At 40.3% G+C, this 20,908-nt stretch overlaps 1 pseudogene across 1 annotated transcript; it reads left to right on the top strand.

The window, feature by feature from the left end:
- Positions 1-875: 875 nt before the first annotated feature.
- Positions 876-19,004, top strand: LOC311428840 (ATPase family AAA domain-containing protein 2-like; annotated as a pseudogene). Its single transcript has 12 exons — positions 876-933; positions 11,947-12,057; positions 12,496-12,601; positions 13,406-13,528; positions 13,758-13,860; positions 14,081-14,196; positions 15,163-15,336; positions 15,710-15,798; positions 16,138-16,297; positions 17,161-17,251; positions 18,542-18,780; positions 18,993-19,004. The product of its transcript is annotated as an ATPase family AAA domain-containing protein 2-like (transcript).
- Positions 19,005-20,908: the final 1,904 nt, after the last annotated feature.

Here is a 20,908-nt window from a genome sequence, read left to right as displayed (position 1 = left end):
AATACTTTTTTGTATCAAACGTTTCTTGATATGATCAACATATGTTACATGCTCCTCAGGTCTTGATATCCGCATTTCCTTCTTCCACTGGACAGATTAGACGGGCAACTTGGTAGCCACACCAAAGTTCCTAAATGCTTGTTTCATCATCGTAGGGCTGATGCGAGCACTTGTCTTGCAGTCGCTGCTTGAAGTGCAGATATGTTTCAGGTCTTGTGCATTGTATTCTGTTTGAGATCACATCTATTTCCATCCTCACTCTTGAAGAAGTCATCTGGGCCGCATCAGGAGCTCTTGCTTTGGAATTGATTTCCTAAGTGTCTTCTTCAGGGGTTTTCACTCCCCATCCTTCTGGTCTCTTGTCTTGAAGGCAGGCTTTTTAGGCCTCCATCATCCCAGTTCTGGTAGTTGCTTCCAGTCTCCTGTCATGATATTTGAGTCTCTCCTTGGGTCTGCTACAGAGCACCTGTTCTGACTTGCTGTTGCCATAGGGCTTCCCTCGGGGGGGTCACTTTTTCTTGTGCATTGTGTTGTGTGTTTTGTTTGTAGTGTTTTTGGCATGCCTGTGTGTATGTGTTTGGTCTGGAGCTGTCCTGTCCTGGCAGTTAGTGATTAACGTGGTAGTGCATCGGTGTACTAATACATTGTCCGGACTGTTTTGGCAAAGACATCCGGTCTGACACTGGGCTACTGAAGGGCAGCTGGCACAATATATCTGTTTGTGAGTAACTGCCCGCGTACCTCTCTTTGTTTAGTAAATTGTAAACTGTAATTGCAATCGAATTTGGGACCCAGTTGTGTATGACAACTGGGGGATCGTCCGGGAGGGCTTTGGTTCCTGAATTCTTACTTGATCTAGGAGAGGTGCCCCACCATGTGGTGGCTGCTGTTCGAGTCGGGTCGGGACTAATGGCATCTTGAACCTGAATAAAGGTAAGCAAAGGTTGTGATTTTTCTTCAGCTCCCTTGCTGGTTGCAGCACTCTATTTTGCCTGTAATTCTGCGTGTGAAGATCCAAATGAAGACAACGTAGTCGTAAGCGTTTAAAGCATATACTGTTCTGTTGGGTGGGATTTGGTTGCCTGTGTAAGAGTGTGACTGAGATGGAATTTAGTTCCAAAGCGATTGTGGAGGTCTTCTAACCGCGGTTCCAATCTCCCGCGAGGGACTTGGCTGGTGAAGGACCGAAGCGATTCCTATAGGATTTGTGGGTGCTTGATAGATCTTAAACCCTCTGTAAGACACTCTTACTAATGTAACCAAGGGCTGTGGGAATTGCCACAGTAAAATTCCTAGATGGGTCAGACAAAATCAAAGACCAGGGACCAGAAGAAAGGGAGCAAATTACCAGACATACCACCAGAAAGTCCATTAGGAATAACGGTTAGAAATTGGAACGATAGAGGCCCCAGAAAAGGAAAAAGTAAATAAAAAACAGTCCAGTATTGTGTGATAGAATGGCCAAAGGAGCCTTTAAGATCACGTCTTTCGGTCTGTTTTTCGATCCTTTGAAGACTGGATTTGTCACGCCTGAAATACACATGTTAATTCGAAGGAACCTTTTTGCCAGGAAGAAAGCGATTATGCAGGATTATGGATCAGGAGGACTTCATGTCCTTTTCCAGCCTCAATATTTACACTAAAAGCAGATAAGAAATTTGAAGAAGAAGAACAGGAAAAAGAAAAAGATAATAAACGGGAGCCGTTGGATAACCTACCATCTCCATATCCTAACAATCCACCTCTGGTGGCTGTGGTATCTCTAGCAGTACCACCGTTGCCCCTGCTTCCACCACCATCAGCACCAGAATGAGACCGACCTCCGGCTGCATGCATGAGAAGTAGGACTGCCATATCTGAGAGAGCTCCTCTATATCCCTTAAGGGAGGTAACTGGTGTATAACTGGGTTGGAGTTTTAACAGTTAGGGTTTTAAGGGTTTCAGGGTTATCGTGTTAGGGTTTTAGAGTTTTTTGGGTTGTAGTGTTGATAGGCTTTTTAGTGTTAGGGTCCTAGGGTTTTATTTTTGGTCAGTTATTCAGGGTTTTAAGATTTTTTTTTTTTTTTCAGGTTAGGTTCTCCAGGGTTAGGGTTTTGAGTGTCCTAATTTTTTGGGTTAGGGTTTTGAGCATCCTACTGATTTGGGTTGGCTTTGGGTTTTGAGTGTCTTAATTTTGGGGTTAGGGCTTCAAGCGTTCTAATTTTGTTGTTTAGGGCTTTGAGAATCCTAATGTTTTGGGTTTAGGTTTTGAGCGTCTTAAGTGTTTGGGTTTGGGCTTTTAGGCATAGGACTTCAGGGGTTTAGTGTGGTAAATAGTTTGGGTTATGCCTGTAGGGGTTTCGAGGATTTTTAGTGTTAGGGCTTGTGGCTTTTTTGAAAGGCCGGTAAGTGCTTGGGTTACAGTGAGTGCTGGTAAAAGGTATTTCTCGAACACTCGGCCTGTGATTGGTCAGGCCAGCTGCCTGGGGAATGCTGGTAGGCGTAGTTTTCCGGCACTGGGTATCCGGGAGGCCATGTTTGGTGCCCATAGCATGCCGGGAGATGTAGTTCTAGGAAACTGGGGTTAGGGGTTGGGGTTGGGGTTAGGGTTAGATCCGGGTTAGGGTTGGGGTCAGGGGTGCAGGGCTCTGTGCAGCAGTTATTTTTCATTCTAAATCAGGGGAGTCGGTCAGGATGGCCTCATCCTTCAGCATCCTACTATCAGTTAACCGTTTTTCAGCCTTCTGCTGGAGTACTCCCCTAACATTATGTGGAGTATATATCTTCAGAGGTGCCCTACAAGTGACTTTTCTAGCTTCCTCAATCAGTAAGGCAGTAGCCACATTTGCCTGGAAGCACACTGGCCACCCCCTCCTCACAGGGTCTAATAGTTTGGAACAATATCCCACAGGTTTCTTGATTCCTGCCCATTCTTGACTTAGCTGTAATTGCAACTAACATATGCAGTTTGGTTAGAAACATTTACAAATAAATAAAAGGGTCTTTGTAAATCTGGGAGGCTCAGCACTGGAGCTTCTATTAACGTTTTCTTCATCAACCTCAACTTTTCCTCATCTTCCTCGTTCCACTTTTTTCTCCAGTCAATTTTTCATATAAAAACTTTGCCTTTTCACTAAACCCTTCAATCCAGGGTCTACAATATCCCAAGAGCCCGAGCAGTTGCCTCACTTCGTTCTTCATTTTGGGTGATGATAGGGCTAAAATCCCAGATACCCTGTCAGCATCCGATTTTTTCTTTCCTTGGCTAAGCCCATGTCCTAAGTACCTTACTTCTTTTTCCACGAATTGTAATTTAGATTTTGAGCCCTTAAACCCTTTTTCCCTAAGAAATTAAGTAATTCGATAGTGGTTCTCCGTGTCTCTTTTTCAGTCTCCCCAGCTATTAATAGGTCATCCACATATTGCAACAATTTAACTTCCCCCTTTACCTCAAAAAGTTGTAATAATTTTTCTGAGGTTTGGCCAAATAACTTTGGGTATTCAGTAAATCCCTGAGGAAGTACAGTCCATCTAAGCTGTTGTCGCCTTCCTGTTTCGGGGTCTTCCCATTCAAAGGCGAAGTAATTCCAAGACCCTTCACTTAATGGGCAGGCCCAGAAAGCATCCTTCAAATCTATTACACTATACCATTTATGCAGAGGTGTTAGGTGGTTTAATAAAGTGTATGGGTTAGCTGCCACTGGAAATTTGGTTATCGTTTGCTGATTCACAGCCCTAAGATCCTGAACCAACCTGTATGATCCATCAGCCTTTTTTACTGGCAAAATGGGGGTATTATGTGGGGACATACATGGTTCCAGCATCCCCTTTTGGAGCAACCTGTCTATAACTGGTGTTATAAATGGCTAAATCCCAAAATAGGATAATAATCAACATTTACAATTTATTAAAGTAATAGAGGTAAGCAAACAGCACTGGGTGTGCTGGGAGTCTCCGCTCCACCTAGACGCACACCTGTTACATCAAGATGATGATTTTATTTTGCTCCTAGACTAATACATATTCATTACTACTTCTAAAAAAAAAAGCAGGGTTATTATAATTAGTTCCAGAATCTGAACCCCCCTACTGGAGCATGTGTATCAGTCTCTGGTGGTCCTTCTGGGGGTCTCCCATGCTGAAGGCTCATAGTCTTCCTCTCAGGCTTTTTTTCTTGTCCTTCTTCTTTGTACTTCTTGGGTGCATGTCAAAAGCTTGCACAGCGTTCCCTGCAAGCTTTGTCTTTTAGCCGTCCTTCAGCTTTTCCCTTCTCCTTCATCTCCTGGCCAGATATCAGGGGCTTGCATAGTGTCCCATGCAAAAGTCATAATAGTTAGTAGTTGTTCTGAAACCCCCGGATATCAGAGACTTCAAGGAAAAAACTTACGAATACATTTTCCTTCAAGCTCTCTATTGACAAGAATTGTTAAAACATTCCTCACAATCCCTTATCTTCTTTTTAATATCCTCAATTTGTATCTCTTTTTCAACCTTTTCCATTAATAACTGGATTTCATCAGTCCGTTCTCGGAGGGTCCAGTTCTTAAGCATCATAACTGTCATATCCCCTTCCTTTTTTAATGAAGTCATTACAAACGTACTATTTATTATCCGGCGTATCAATAATGTAAAGCAGGGTATCATACAAGGTATGAATAATAACATCATTACACCACATAAAAATAAAAATAACATCCTTTTAACCCATGGTCCACCAGGCAGCCATGAAAATAAATCCCTATCCATACCCTTCCAAGTTTGTGCTGGGACGTGGGCTCATTTCTAATTTCTTTTGTTATCTGTTTAACCACTTTCCCATTATCGTCAATTTGTAAGCAACAATTAGAATCATTTAGTTTCCCCCACACCCCCCCCTCTTCTGCTAGTAAATAGTCTAAAACCATTCTGTGTGGAAAGATAGCATTCCTCATCTGGGTGGACTGATCAGCTAAAAGATCCAAAGCCGTCGCTGTTTGATTGGTTATTATTTCGAGGACAGCTTGCAACCTAATTATTCTATTCAAATTATAAATAGGTTCTCGGGCTCCAGATATTATCTCATTTGGGTTCCAGGTAGCTGGTCCATAATACTGTATGATTCTTTCAGGGGGCCATTCATTTTCTCTCCGTTGTTGAGCACTACCTCCGACTAAGGAAGCATCAATAGATCGTTTTTCTCTATTCAGATCATCATATAATTTTATTCCTAAATGATTTCCTTGTATTTGTGACAATAAAAAGAACAAGGGTCTTATGTAGCCCACGTAGCATATTCCTGACCAGTCCTTTGGTAGCCTTTTGTAGGCCTGTTTGCCCCACACCCAATAATGTCCCTTTAGAGCCCACGTCCCATTTGGAAAAGGACGGTCCCATTCTCTTTTATTCCTTGGGGTGTGAAAATACAAAGGGTTTTCGTTACCAAGTGGTCCTGTTACAATGTTTGCCCCATTAGTACTTGTATATATACACCTCCAAGCTCCCGCACTAGATTCCCACTCACAATTACAACTAAGTTCTCCTTCACGACTTGTCATACCACGAGCTGACCAGAAATGTTTAAAGAACACTTGTGTCCCGTTCTCATCTTGCCACCTCCAGCAGTAGACTCTTACCACATGCTGCTCCCTAGTGGTGTTATCACGCTGACAACTCGGGATTTGAACGTCAAATTGTCCCTTTGATTGTGCTCTTGCCATGGCTTCACATCCAGGTCCAAAAAATTTCTTATATGAGCATTTCAGCCAAGTCCCATTTTTCAGCTGGACATGTGTAGCGTTCCATTTTCCTTTACTTGATGTACAGTTTATAGGTCCACATTCAGGATCGGTACAATCATATCCGGGAGATAGAGTCCATTTACAAAAGCTTTTTCCCACCTTTACTGTTCCTGTTCTGGTTAAACAGTATATACCCTGCTCTGACAAGTGCAATTGCCATGGGCCTTCTTCCTCTTTCCAGAATTGTGTACCATTATGAACTTCACTCAAATTACTAACCCACCACTTAGGTTCAACCGGGCCAGCTACCCAGGGCCAACTTTCAGTTCCCTGTGGTCCCCCACAAACCCAGCAATTGCTAAGGTTAAAAGCCTTGGCCACTTCTTCCCCCAGAATGAACAAGTTATTCCCGTGGCTTAATTGCCCCTGTAAAAATAGTACCAGGAAGTATAACATCCTTCTGCGTCATCCAGGGGTTATCGTGGGGGTGTGAGAAATGCCTCCAATCAAGGGGTTGGGCCCACTTCCAGGATCTATTTGAGCTTGGGTTACTGTTCAGCTTTTGAGGGTGATCCAGCTCCTGGAAAACTAATTACAATAGGTTAAAAAATAATAATAATAATCGTATTTATTATATAAATATATTTTTGTTTGCTTGTTTGTTTCTTTTTCCTGGGACAACTTGGCTTTAGTGTGGGCGAAGTCCGGTTGAGGCCCTCCCACTCGGCAGTCAATACCCGTAGGGGTTGCCTCCCTTGGTAGACTATACACACTGCAGTGGAGGGTCCTGCCCCGGTCTTGCCTTCTCCCTTTCTTCCCTTCAGGCTTGTCCCCTTCTTCTGGCATTCTTAATTTATGCAGAGCCTTATTGCCAGCACATTAGTTCTTTTTTAGCTTTAATTTCAGTTCCCCAGGAGCAGACTCAACCCTCCAAGTTCGGGTATTTATTGGTCCTTTTACTCTAGATGCATGGGTCCAACCCCTTTCTGCTGTTCTCACAGCTGTTTCAGTGGTAAGTAAAACAAGGTATGGTCCCTTCCACCGGGCGTGTAATGATTCTTCCCTCCAAGTTTTTATTAAGACCTTGTCCCCTGGTTGTATTTGATGAATAGCAAACCCTAAAGGTGGTGTCTGAGCCATTCTTCCAATTTCTCTTAGCTCTTGCAATCTTTTCCCAATAGTAATTGCATATTTCTGGATACTACAATCCTCAACTACATTGTTTCCCAGAGGCATTCCCTGTGAATAAGGCATACCATATAACATTTCATATGGTGATAATCCAGTCTCACTGTGTGGTTTAGTTCTTATGTTTAGAAGTGCCAATGGTAAGCATTTTGTCCAGGGCATTTGTGTCTCAATCATTAATTTAGCCAATTGTTGTTTCATTGTTTGATTCATTCTCTCTACTTTCCCTGAGCTTTGTGGGTGCCATGGAGTATGATATTCCCATGGATTACCTAATGATTGACACAATAATCTTATTATTTTAGAAGTAAAGTGTGTGCCCTGATCAGAATCAATGTACTGGATTATCCCATATCTAGGTATCAGGTGTTCTAATAAATTTTTTGCCACCATTTGTGCCGTAGCTGGTGCTACGGGATAAGCTTCTACCCATTGTATTAAATGATCTACTATTACCAATAAATACGTTATCCTCCCTACCTTGGGCAATTCAGTGAAATCAACTTGTACTTTCTCAAAAGGCCTATAAGCTGTTTTTCTTCCTCCCGCGGCTGCTTGTCAAAACACTTTCTTATTTATCTTCTGACAAGTTAAACAACCTTGTGTGATTTGCTTTGCTATTTCAAAAACCCCTATGCAACCAAATTGTTGAAGTAAGTGATTACTTAATGCTTTTGTACCCCAATGTGTTTGTGTATGCAAACGTTCCAATCTTTGCCTTGCATAAGCTTGTGGTAATATCTCTCGCCCGTCTGGCAATGTCCATTTTCCTTGTTCTAATCTAGCACCTGTTTTCTCCAGTTTTGTCTGTTCTTCAGGAGTAAACTTTTTTTCTTCTCCCTCTCGTCTTTTTTCCTCCTGTACTGTATTAATTTTAGCAGCCTGAGTTCTCAAGGCTGCTTCCTGAGCTTCTGTATCTGCTAGATTGTTCCCTCTGGTGTGGTAATCTAATCCTCTTTGGTGTCCTTTTACATGTACCACTGCTATTTCTTTTGGTTCTCTTAATGCCCTTAAATTTTTTATTATTGATTCTTGATGTATAAGATTCCTCCCTTGAGTATTAACGAAACCTCTTTCTTCACAAATTTTTCCGAAGGTATGAACCACCCCATATGCATATTTAGAATCTGTATATATAGTTCCACTTTTCCCCTTTAATAGTTCCACGGCCCTATATAGGACATACAGCTCACGAGCCTGAGCTGACCATGATAGACTCAAGGGTCCTGATTCCACAGGTTCCAGGTGCTTATTAATTATTGCATATCCTGATTTTCTTTTTCCCTCCACTACTCAGGAGGAGCCATCTATGAACAGTGCTTCTCCCTTCTCTAATTCAGTATCTCTTAAATCGGGTCTTCCTTTAGTCTGGGTCTCAATTACCTCTAAACAGTTATGTTGTAATTCCTCTGATGGTTTTCCGAACAAAAATTGTGCTGGACTCTGAGCAGAGCTTACCCTTAGTTCTAAGTCAGGGGAGTCAATTAGTATAGCTTCATACTTTAGGATCTGGCTGTCTGTTAACCATTTCTCTGCTTTCTGTTGTAAGACACTTCTGACGTTGTGTGGAGTATACACTTTTAAGGGAGCATTACAAGTGATCTTTCTAACTTCCTCTATTAATAATGCCGTAGCGACCAAAGCTTGGAGACAAGCAGGCCACCCTCTACTTACTGGACCAAGTAACTTAGAACAATACCCCACGGGTTTCTTAATTCCTGCCCAGTCTTGAGTATGAACTCCATATGCCGCCTGGTTTGATGTGTTCACAAAGGGATAAAAAGGTTTTTCCAGATCCAGAAGGCTCAACACAGGTGCTTGTATTAATGCCTCTTTTATTTCTTCAAATTGTTGATTATCTTCTGCAGACCACTTAAGTTGGTTCTTAATTAATTTCTCATATAAGAATTTAACTTTTTCGCTGTAGCTTTCAAGCCATGGTCTACAGTATCCTAATAATCCCAATATTTGCTGGATTTCCTTTTTAGTTTGTGGGGGTCTTAAGGATAGGATCCCAGATACCCTGTCAGGATCTAACTTCTTTTTTCCCTTACTTAACCAATGTCCTAAGTATTTTACTTCCTGTTCCACAAATTGAACAGGAAGTAAAATACTTAGTAATTTTGTAAATACTTAGTATTTACTTTATTTTTATTTATATATAGTAAGTATTTTAAAATACTTAGTAATTTTGATCGAGACACCTTGAATCCCTTTTCTCCCAGGAAACTGAACAATTTCATAGGAGCTTCTCGGGTTCCCTCTTCAGTTTCTCCTGCTACTAATAGATCATCCACATACTGCAATAATTTTACCTCCCTGGGTAATGCAAAATCTTGTAAAACTTTCTCTAAAGTTGGTCCAAATAGATTTGGTGACTGTAAACCCCTGTGGTAGCACGGTCCACCTTAATTGTTGTTTCCGTCCCGTTTCAGGGTCCTCCCACTCAAAAGCAAAATAATCTCTGGATTTTTCATCCAGAGGGCAGGCCCAAAAGGCATCTTTCAGATCTATTACGCTATACCAAGTATGTTTGGGAGAGATATGACTTAGTAAAGTATAAGGTTTTGCCACCACAAGGAATTTAGTGACTGTTCGCTGATTTACAGCTCTCAGGTCCTGTATGACCCATCCGATTTCTTTACAGGGAGGATGGGTGTATTATGAGGTGACATACACGGTTCTAGAGTTCCTTTTTCCAGAAGTCTATGGGTTTTAATCCTTTTCGACCCTCCATTGGTATAGGGTATTGTTTAATTCTAATTGGACGATGTGGATCCATGTGAACATTGAACGATGTGAACATTTATGGGGTCCATTTCTATTTTTCCAATTTCCCCTTCCTTATAGCACACTGAAGGGTTAATGAATTCTTCGTCTTTTTGTGTCAAAGTGTATAATTTAATCTGCAATTTATCCCCTTGGCTTTGAATGCTTAAGTTTAATTTTAAAATCAAATCCCTTCCTAGTAAATTGTACTCTGTTTCAGCGAGCAAAAGTAAATCATTAAGACAGATTTTTTTATCTGTTTCTGTCTCTACATCTTTCAAAACAGGTACCTTAAAGGGCTCTCCTTTTGCCCCTATTACAGACATGCAACTCTTCCCTTCTTCTATTCCTTTTGGAAGTTTTTGAATAGTGGATTTTTCAGCCCCTGTGTCTACTGAAAATAAGACTTCCTCTTTATGGGGACCAATTAATAGTTTTATCAACGGCTCTGTTGATGTTGAAGTCCCCAGAAGATATAGCCCCTGACACCCCTATTCTTCTTTGAATATTTTCTCATCTTGTTCCCGCTTATGATATTTCCTCTGAACGTGTCTCTTCTTGTTGCAATAGTAACAGACGGGAATTGTCGATTTCCCTCGACAAGGCTGACCCCTAGGGTTTTTTTCTATTACTTTTTTTCTCCTCTCCCCGGACAAGGTCTTGTGGAATGAGGTTAAGCCACGAAAGACTGTATGAACTTGGAAGTGATGGGAAAACTTACAGTTTTTAAGAAGAATGTTAGTTGTGTTTAAGGCAGTAAATTAGATCATCCTCGTAGGAGCTTTCTAAACAGATCAGAAGAGGGCAAGAGTGTACTTAAGGACCGAAAAGGGTGTTGCAGTAGATAGCTGATGAGTTAGATTATGTGATAGAGCTCAGCTGCACACCTGCAAAGGAGCTCAGAGAGACAGTGAGAGGAGGCTGAGCCCCAGAAAATACTTTGCTCCTCCCTTCAGAGGCCCAGAGGAGCAGAGAGATGCACAGTGGCAGGTGGGAACCCGAGGGAAGTTCTTCAGAGGAAGAATGGCTGGGCCATGGACTAGTAAGGGAGAAGCAGAGTTGACTCCTTTGGAGGTTTAGTTAGGAAAACATTAGCTCAAAGTCTTAATAAGAGTAGCTTGAATACAAGGCGGGCGCCAGTCTAGAGGGAGAAGCTTGGTTAAAGTGTGTGGGTTTCAGGGAGCTGCGCAGTAGAGACTTGTAGAGAGGAATTTTAAATAGCACGTTGAATGGGAAATGAGCCCGGGGCAATTAATTGATGATCAAAATGCAAACTACAATTTTAAATCAGGAAAGAGCTAGACTATACTTTTATAATGAAAAATACGCCAGAAAAGAGTGAGGAAAGTGTCGGTGTTGTTATAAAGGAAGTTACTGGAACAAAGGAAAGGGTTAGAGGAGCAATAAAGCAGAGAAATTCATGCTTTTGTGATAGAAGTGTTGGAACACCAAGGACTGGAGATGGTAGTGATCACAAACTCATTTCCTGATCGCTCAGTTTTCCGTGTGCTGTCTGTATACCCCATGGCACCTACCTCGCATTCAGAAAGCAATGCAACCTTTGGGGTTAAAAAATAAAAACCAGAGAGGGCAGTGCTTTCCAAGAAAAAAAGATAAGTCCTTGTGGCAAACAGGTAGGTGAACGGAGTATGTACGTTCCTTCCTCGGTGTCCTGCTGTTAACGTGAGAGGATATTCACCAGAACCCAGTAGATGATTGCACTCTGGTTCTTGTGTTTTTTACCATCTTTCATGAAACAACTTCAGGTTACTTGACAGAAGCTAATGGCCTAAGCTTATGTGCATTTGGCATTGTTTTCTCATTGGTGAGCTTCAAGCCTGTGTCTGGCCCATTATTGCTCACAGAATTTGTGGCAGAGCTAGACTTGGACTTAGATTACTACGCTTAGTCTTAGCACTGCAGATTATTAAAACCCTTTCCATTAAATACTTTCTCAAACTAAGAAGTGACTTTCTGAAATAGCTGTTTTCAGAAGATCTGCATCTTAGCTAAGCAATATGACAGAATTTTGCCTGTTGTTAAACACTGAGGCTGACGACAAGTCCATCAGCAGTTTCAGAGAGCACAGAACAATGTCCAGATGCATGCTCATCTGCTAGGATTTGTGATTTCTGAAACGTGACTTGCATAAATTCATCTTAAGGTTTTGCAGGATCCACTGTGTCATTAAAATAATGCTAATACTAAAACTGACAGGCATCTGTGTAATGCATTTTGGATTTCATATAATTTGCAAAAGTACTTAACGATTCGGTGTCATTTTGTGGTACAGTACAAACATCAAGAGGAAGTGAGAACAAAGAAAATGGTGGTGAAGATGTTCCAAGGCGTTACAACCTTCGACAGAGTAAACCTGTTGACCGCTACCAAGCTCCTATGGAAAGTAGGTTGAACGCACAGTTTCTCTTAAAACCTTATTTCTTGCACATAAGTGAGATAGAATTTTTGAATGCAAAGACGTGTTTGCGCACACAGTTCTATTTCAGTTCTGTACCTTCATTCTGCACATGAACTTCCCTGTTTTTATCAGACACGTGTGTCCTGTGCACATTGTATTTCTTTGCTGTTTGGCGTACTTAGTGCTATGTATCCTTGCTATAACAGTAATTAATCACACTTAATGGTCTTGCTCTTGTGATTTTCAGTTCACCTTTAAACAGGGCGTAGTTTTCCACTTGTACCATGCACTGATGAAAAGCAAAAACAGTTAAAAATTCTTCTGGAATTAGGGATGAGTGAAACACGTGGCATTTTCTTTTTCTTTTGATATCCTCCTCTCTTAAATGTATCTGTATCATTATTCTAAATTCTTTCCTTTCAGTAAGACAAAGAGATCGAGAGAGGACTAACTCGGGCCAGCCGTGTTCTGTCAGACAGAAAGAGTCACTTGAAAATGCTGGGTCACAAAAATATAGAAGACGTGCCAGGTTGGTGTATGGCTAGTGATAGCTCTTACTTATCCGTAGAGCTGTCAGTCTCTTTACTGCATAATGCTTCAACGGGTTTTCAGTTTAGTGGTAATTACAGAGTAAGTTTATGATCAGTACTTTGGTAGTCTGAGGATAGAGAGGAAAGAACTATTTGGAGGGGAGGAGGTGGATACTTTTAAGTTGGTTTCTTTTTTAAATCCAATATTTGTGGGTCGCTGATAAGATGATTATGGAGGTAGTGTCTGAGTTTCTGTAACTGAAATTCTTTGGTTCTGGAACTGAAGCCGGAATCCCCCCTTAAAAATCTTAGTCAGACTATTTAATCTTGAAGGATACAAAGGATTTTCTTAAAACCGAAAATAATTTTATTCGATTTAGAGGGAGAGGCTTTATGGAAGTTTTGTTAGATTTAAAAAAAAAAAAAGTTATCACTCAAATACTGACTCTAGTTTCTGTTTGGAATCAACTAATGTTTCTATATGCAGTTAACCTTAAACAATAAAAGATCTAAATGAAATCATAAATTGCCTTAGTAATGATAAAGGCTTTTTGGATTCTGTAAGCAGTTAGTGCGTAGAGAATGCTGTTGATTGCCAATATTTTGTTGAGCATTCTTGAAAGCAGACAGTTGTCACGAGGAAAATCATGTCATGGCCTTTGAAATCAGATTCCTAAGGAGTACAGTGGACTGGAAAATAGATCTCAGAGGCAATTTTGAGATAGAATTCCCTTAATTTTTGGTGTTACTTAGTATCTGCTCTATTTTCTTTTTAACTTTCTGGTTTATATGCTTGCTTGCAGACGGAGACGTGCAGATGACATCAGTGATTCTACACCCTCTTGCTCATCTCCCTTGCTTAGCACGTGTGATACGGAGGAGGGTGGTGAGAGCAGTGAGGACGGCGAGAGCACATCTCCAAGAAGGTTGCTGTCGGTAGAGAATAGGGGAGGGATGAATCTCCTTCAAATGAATATTTAGCCATGTTTAAGTTTATCTAAATGTAACTGTGTAAGTTTATGTCAATTAATTAGGTCTTCTAATATATTAATTAATGTCTTCTACATTTGCTTGGCATTATTATGAAAAACAAAAATCTTCGAGCTGCATCTTAAAGAAAAAGAAGCCCTATAACTTCTCCTTAATTCAAATCAGGACTTTTCGAGTGAAACGTCAGAAACGGGACCTAAAGAGAGTTCAGAGGGATCAAAAGAAAGCTGGAGGAAGTCAGGGAGATGCAATGCAAATAGATAATGCGGTAAGTGGTAAACTAATCATCGTGTCAGCGAGTGTTTCCAGTGATTCTGAAAGATCTCAGTGTGCCATCTACAACTACCTTTGTTGATGGTTTTCTCTAAAGCAACTTCAAAAATTGCCCAGAATGTTTGCGTTGTGCTGAGATAATTTCTGATGAAACCTTGATCTAGGTTGCTGCTTTCTTTAACATACAAACTCTGTGGTGTTGAATTTCTCTTTAGATTGGATTTGAGAACGTGGGTGGTCTTTCGGAACACATTGCAGCTTTGAAAGAGATGGTGATTTTTCCCGTCCTGTATCCAGAAGTTTTTCAGCAGTTCAATATTCAGCCCCCAAGGTAACTCATGACAGTGATAAATCGTAAGTCAGCTGTTTTCAGGAGAAAGTTCAATTAAGGTATCAATATGCTTCCGTGCTTCAACATTTTTGGCAGCGGTGAACATTTGTTTTAGTAGTAGCAAAAAGTGGTTTCTTAAAAATGGATAAAATCCAGAATATTTGTAGGTTAAAAATATAAGCAATGTCTGAAAATTGTAAGTTTTACCATCTGGTGTTTTTAAAAAGTTGGGTTAGTTGGGTTGGAGTGGTTTTGTTCTCAGTTTTATGTACAAGTCAGCTTGATTAGTCTGTAAGCAAGAAGGGATTATCTAGTGTGGAAGTCAATTGTAATATGTTGCCTGGAAGCCCAGTTGTTTTTCCTGCCTACTTTTGCTTTCTTTTTTTCTTTTTTTTTTTTTTTTTTTCCTCTGAGTGCTAAGGCATCGCTTTTCCTTCCGGCTTTAGGCTTCCTCACTTGCCATCAGCAATAGATGGTCTGAGAGACCAAACCCAGTAACTTAATGCTTTTGAAAGGAGCATTAAATGCTTTACTATCAGATTCTGCATATTGTGAAAGCAAGAATATGCAGTTTATTGCTGCAGAATGAACTGGTGATTCACCATTCAGCCCATTCTCAGATTCTGTGCTGAAGTTTGCCCGTTTGGCTCCGGTTTGCTGTAATCACCCTGTTTGTCAGCAGTTTTGGAAGTGTCCTTCTGGGACAGTATGCTCTCTTTTGAAGTTTTTATACGTTTGAGTTACCTCCTTATTCATTTCTTTGGGTGAAAAAAATGAATTTTCTTGTGAAATGTTGTAAAAACGCGGAACTTCTATCTGTTCTGCCTCTACCCACACTTCAGCTATTACTGCTGTCTTGTACATGACGTGTTTTGGTTAGGAAAGACGAGTTTGTTCTAGAGATGATGGTTGTAGGAGGTACTCATCATGATGTTTTTTTTCCTATCTGGATCTTTTTTATTGCAGAGGTTGTCTATTTTATGGCCCCCAGGAACAGGGAAAACACTAGTTGATCGTGCACTTGCCAGTGAATATAGTCGAAGTGACAGGAAAATATCATTTTTTCTGAGAAATGCTTCGGACTGCGTGAGAAAATAAGTGGGGGAATCAGAACGCCAACTTCGTGTGTTATTTGAACAGGTAAGGTTGAAATGCACAGTGTATTCTGTCAGAGTTGAAACCATTATTTTCTGTGGTCAACGTTTTTAAGTAGCACTTGCTCTTTTTTTGTATTTTGTTATTTTTTTTTTCCCCCTGAAATGGAAATGCCAGTGTTTCTGCTGTGAATGTCAGCTGTAAGAACTACTGGAACAATTTGCTTCCTGTCACCCGGATACAGTGGGTTGACACAGACTGCTGTCTTCTGTTAGTCATGCCAGATACTCCAGTAGCTCTATCAGTAGAGGTCCCAGAGGCTAAAGTGAAAAATCTAGTTTAGATGACATTCCAACCATGATGTTTTTGTGCATTTTTCCTTTAAATAATGCTGTTTTACTCAGTGTTTTCCTGCTAGGCCTGTCAGATGCGACCTTCAATTATTTTCTTTGATGAGATAGATGGTCTCGCTCCTGTGCGCTTCAGTAAACAAGACCACATTCATAGGTATTACAGTTTTGCACCTACATAAAATCTGCTTGATCTTTGGGGAAAAAAAAAAAAAAAAAAAAAGGACGATGACCTGTTTAATTTACTGTGAACATGTTAATTTATCCTGAAAACTTGTAACTCAATGCCAAAACAGGTGATTCTAAACGATAGTAGAAACCAATTTACTAAGCCTGATATCAGCATGTGGTCTGTGTTAACTTACCTATTTTTTATGTCTTAAAATGAGTCTTGTCCTTAAAAAGCTTGTCCTTTATGACTACTCATGGAAGAAAGTCATGTGGAATGTAACAAAATTTACTGAACCAGTAAGTAAAACTTATATTTTTCTATTTGTTCCATTGTTTCAACTCTTCTGACCCTTCTGGACGGCATAGATAACAGAAGAGAGATCGTGGTAATTGGAGCTGCCAACAGACTGGATTCTATAGGTCCTACTTTACGAAGACCAGGACGCTTTGACAGAGAGTTCCTCTTCAACTTGCCAGATAAAGAGGTGAGAACTTAAATTCAACGTTAGTGCTACCATGGCAAAGTCCAACTTTATAGGAAAAAAAATTGACAACTTGAACGAAAGAGTGATATGTGGAGACACTGCGCTGTTCCATGGAGGGCAAATCTGGTACTGGATATATATGGTCAGGATGATACCACCAAGTAGTTAGTTCTATAATCAAACCTTTCATTCCCAAAGTTGTACCTGTTTGCTTAATTATTTAGTCCACTTGGGCGCTTTCATCATGAAGTTGTGTTTTTGGTCTCAATCCTTCACTTATGAGTGAATAGGGGACGTGTTTGCATTTGATTGTGCCCCGGATCAGTGGTAGTAGTTTGAGTCATAATTCTTTTCTTCTTTATAGCAATTGTAGCAATTGGAAGCATTGTGCCAGAAGTGCTTTCTGTGAATTTACTGACTGGAAAGCAAATGTGATGAAGTAATGAGACTGTCCCAATGAAAGCTTGCTAAGTTTTAGAGAAGTTTTTTGGACAGCAAAGAAATGTTTCTGGATAAATTTTTCATTACGGTATTTTCCTCTGGGTCCTTAGGTCTCGTAGTTTGGAAACTTGTTATTGAAGCTATAAATGCCTTTTCTTTCACTGTAGGTTCCTAGAAAAAGTTCAGTATAACAAATAAGAAATATTCAATTTCCTGGTTGACAATGCAGAGTGTATATTAAATAACTGTAAAATACTTGAAAGTTGAGCAAGTAAGAAAAGTGTATTAGTAGATGAGGGGTTTTGAGGGAGGACTGTTTTGTTTTTTGTTGTTTGTTTGTTTGCTTTTTGGTTTGTTTGTTTCTTGTTGGTATTTTTAAGGAAAACTTGGGACAAGCGAAAATGCAATGATTTTGCTTCCAGGCTAGAAAAGAAATTGTCAAGATTCATACTAGTGACTGGACCCCTCAGCCACCGGACATGTTGCTTGATGAACTAGCTGAGAAATGCATTGGTAAGACTGAAATCAAAATGGATTCTTGCTTGTGACCAAGTTGTAAAGAACCTAGCTTGTACCAGGCAGTACCCATGCTCTTGTGCCTTGCTGCACAACTAGTCAACGAGGCAGCTGGCACGCCTTCATAGCAATCAGAGTGAGATGCTTTCATCTATTTACTCTTTGTTGTCGTTCCTCTTGTTGTCTGAGAACATTAAATGGTTCTGGGGCATCTTCCTCAAGAGTATAGTTTTTGATGAGGAGTCTGCTTCAGCTGCATAAGCGCAGGATATCAGGCAGTGAGCAACATGAAACTTCCCTGCAGAGAGTGGTATAAATGGCTCAGGATTCAAATTAGGATTAAATAAAAAAATAGGATTTATTAGAAGAATATAAAAGAATAGAGGTAAGCAAAAAGTGCTGGGTGCACTGAGAGTCTCCGCTCTACCAGGGCACACACCAGTTACATCAAGCAGCTGATTTTTTGCTCCTAGACTAATACATATTCATTACTACTTCCAAAAAAATTAGATTATTATAATTAGCCTCCGGGGTCCAGTCCCTCCTACTGGAGCATGCGCATCAGTCTTCTCTGGGGGTCTCTAGGGGTCTTTCATGCTGAAGGCTCGTAGTCTTCTTCTCCAAGTCCTTCCTGTTTGTACTCCTTTGGCACTGTACCAAGTTTATAGAACATTTTCTGCAGGTCTTGTCTCCCAGCCGTCCTTCAGCTTCTTTTTTCTTCCTCTTAATCTCTTGGCCCCCTGGCCAGATACCAAAGGTCTGCATAGTATCCCATAACAGTCACTAGTTGTTATCAGTTGTTATGAAACTCCCAGACATCAAACACAAATAGCTTTCTTATTGACACTTCACGAGTAATTAAAACATTCTTCCCCAGCCATTCACAGGGACAGTCACATCTATAGCAGTGTTAAGTTAATCTCGAAGAAGACAGGAAAAAAAAGGCTGTAACTGTTAGAAATAGAAGTCCGGAATAACAAAAGCTAACAGGTTCATAAATTTGAGGAGTATTTTCTGAAGACTTGATAAATTGACTAGAATGAGGGGGAGACTGGGACACACTGCATCTGTGGTTCAAGAATTAAATTGCCAGTGCAGGGCCCAGAGGCAGACAGGATTCAAACAGAATTGTTCTTTATGGACACGAAATGTTAAAACATTCCTCACAAGCGGTAGCACTTTGAATTCCCTGTTAAGCTGTTTGGTTTTGGCATTACAAATTCTTTAAATGTTGCATGTTGTAAACCTGGGCCTTGACTGATGTAACGTTTGATTTTTGTTTGTTAGGATACTGTGGTGCAGATATCAAATCCCTCTGTACTGAAGCTGTGCTGTGCTCTCTACGCCGATGCTATCCTCAGATTTATGCAAGTAGGGAGAAATTGCAGCTAGATGTTAATTCTATTAAAATAAAAGCGAAGGACTTTTTCATGGCTATGAAGAAGGTTGTTCCAGCTTCAAACCGGATCGAGACTTCGCCCGTACAAGCACTATCACCCATTTTCAAGCCACTTTTTCAAAGATCAGTAGAGAATATTTTACAAGTTGTGCAGAAGATCTTCCCGCATGCACAGCTTGCACTGAAGGAGGACCGACAGCAAGGTATAACCACAGCATCCACTTCTTTATAATTCTGCTAAAGCAAAAACTTGTGGTTTGTGCAATCAACTTATAGCTTTCAGACATAATGGTGGTAGAATTTTATTATTTGCATGTGCGTGTCTTGTTTTTGGGCAAGTCTGGAATATAACGCATAGGTTTTATTGTGGATTCGAAACTGAAATGCCAAATGGAAGCTCTGAATGATCAATACACAGTAAAGGATGATGCGTTCTCTACTGAAGCATGCTGCTTCTGACGGCAGCTAAGATAATTAGCATTTGTAGAGGTTGACTTGAGGTTTGAAGTATAAGGCACCTATTTTTCTTTAAAAAATCAAAACTCAGATCTTTGGAGGGGAAGCATTTCTAGGTCAATGTTTCTAATTCCTTTCTGAAGAATGTCAGGACCAGGATACAAGTATACCTGCTCTAAGCTAAATATTGTTTTAGCTATCATCCTTTTTAACCAGTCTCCTAATTTAAATGTTTGTGGATCGTACTATACACGTGAGATCAATTAGCATTGATACTTACTAGATGAATGGAATTCTGTGGCCATCACATCCTTTATCCCCATGCTTTCATTGTGGGAACCTCCTCCAGAAAGAAATGGTCTTGTTTGTTTTTTTTTTAGCTATTTAGCAACTGCAGAAAGTGTTTGTAATCTCCTTTATTCTAAGGGGGAGAAAAAAATCACCAAGAGTAGCATACCTTATATGTACACATCAGTGGGACTTAGTAGAGCTTTGTAGGGCCTTGTGCCATCTCCTTAGATCTGTGGTGGGCTGAACTCTAGGAAATAGCTTTCAGTGTGTGCTCTCAAATGAAGAAAGGGTTTTGGCACTGATTTAGAAGCTGTATTAATGGAAGAGAAAGAGACAAAGGCTATTCAGGAAAGTTAACAAACCTCTTTTGCCTTTCAGAGCATTTCAATCCTATTTTACAAGATGATATGTTTGACAGTGATGACGACGCATCCTTGGTTTCTGGAGATGAATTAAAAGATGGAATGCCTGACGGACCAGAGAAAAAACGCCTCTGTTTCAGCAGGTAAAGAAAGATAGATCCCTGTTACGTTTAAATTCTCAGGTCTGCTGAGTCTTTGTAAACAGTTCCAGCTGTTAAAAGTGCGAGGGTTGGTAGACGAAGGGGCAACATCAAGTTTGTGTGTTGAAGGGGTGCTTGGTATTCACAAGAAGAAAGGGTGGAGGGACTAAAGTTGTAATGAAGTTGCTCTGAATGACCAAATTGAAAAGCCCAGGCTTCTCTTCGTAAGCCAAAGTGATCCGTAGACTACCAGAACACGTTGACTTAATCCATGGCATTCTTTGAAAGACTCAAGACCACATAAATGTGCAGTCTGTCCTTTTAGCTAAAAATAGCCCAACTTTATGGGTTTGTGTTGCCACCTTTTGCCCTTCTGTTTTCCAGGATTGTTAAACCAGTAGTGAATTATGTAGCAGAAAGAAAACTGAGAAAGGGCTTGTTAAAACACCTTGAGAAAAAATTGAATGGTGTCTTTATTTGTTAAGCCACCAAGTTGTGTTAATCTTGTGCTATTTTAGTATGGAAGTCATGCAAGCCCACAGTTGGAAAGTTAGATCATGTTGTCACAGCTGGATCAGTTATTTTTCTCCGTTTCTATTGCTGTGCTGTCCAGAAGATTTTCTGTGCTTGAGAGCAAGGCTAAGTCTCTAGCATCTTTGATTTAAGCCAGCAGAGGTACAGCCTGATTGTAGTGGGGAAACAAATGCTCCTCACCAATTTATTTCCTAGTAGTAAAGCAAGATTGCAGGGATATTAATTTGCAGTCTTGGTTTAGTAAAGAATAGGAAACACAAGGGAAGAAGATGAAACAATTGGAATGAGTGAATAACTTAACTGGAAATCTTACATGTATTTAATATACCGCTGCCATTTGGATTATTTGGGGAGGGAAAAGAAAGTCTATAGGAAAATTACTTGGAACATCTGTGTGTCTATTCAGCACCTCATCTATAAACTTGTTTTCTTAACTCTTGTTCTAGGAGTGCTTTCTGGGAACCAACATCAT

This window comes from Aythya ferina, assembly GCF_964211825.1.
Source record: "Aythya ferina genome assembly, contig: HAP1_SCAFFOLD_158, whole genome shotgun sequence".
Lineage (NCBI taxonomy): Eukaryota > Metazoa > Chordata > Aves > Anseriformes > Anatidae > Aythya > Aythya ferina.
This window is presented reverse-complemented; position numbering and strand designations above follow the sequence as displayed.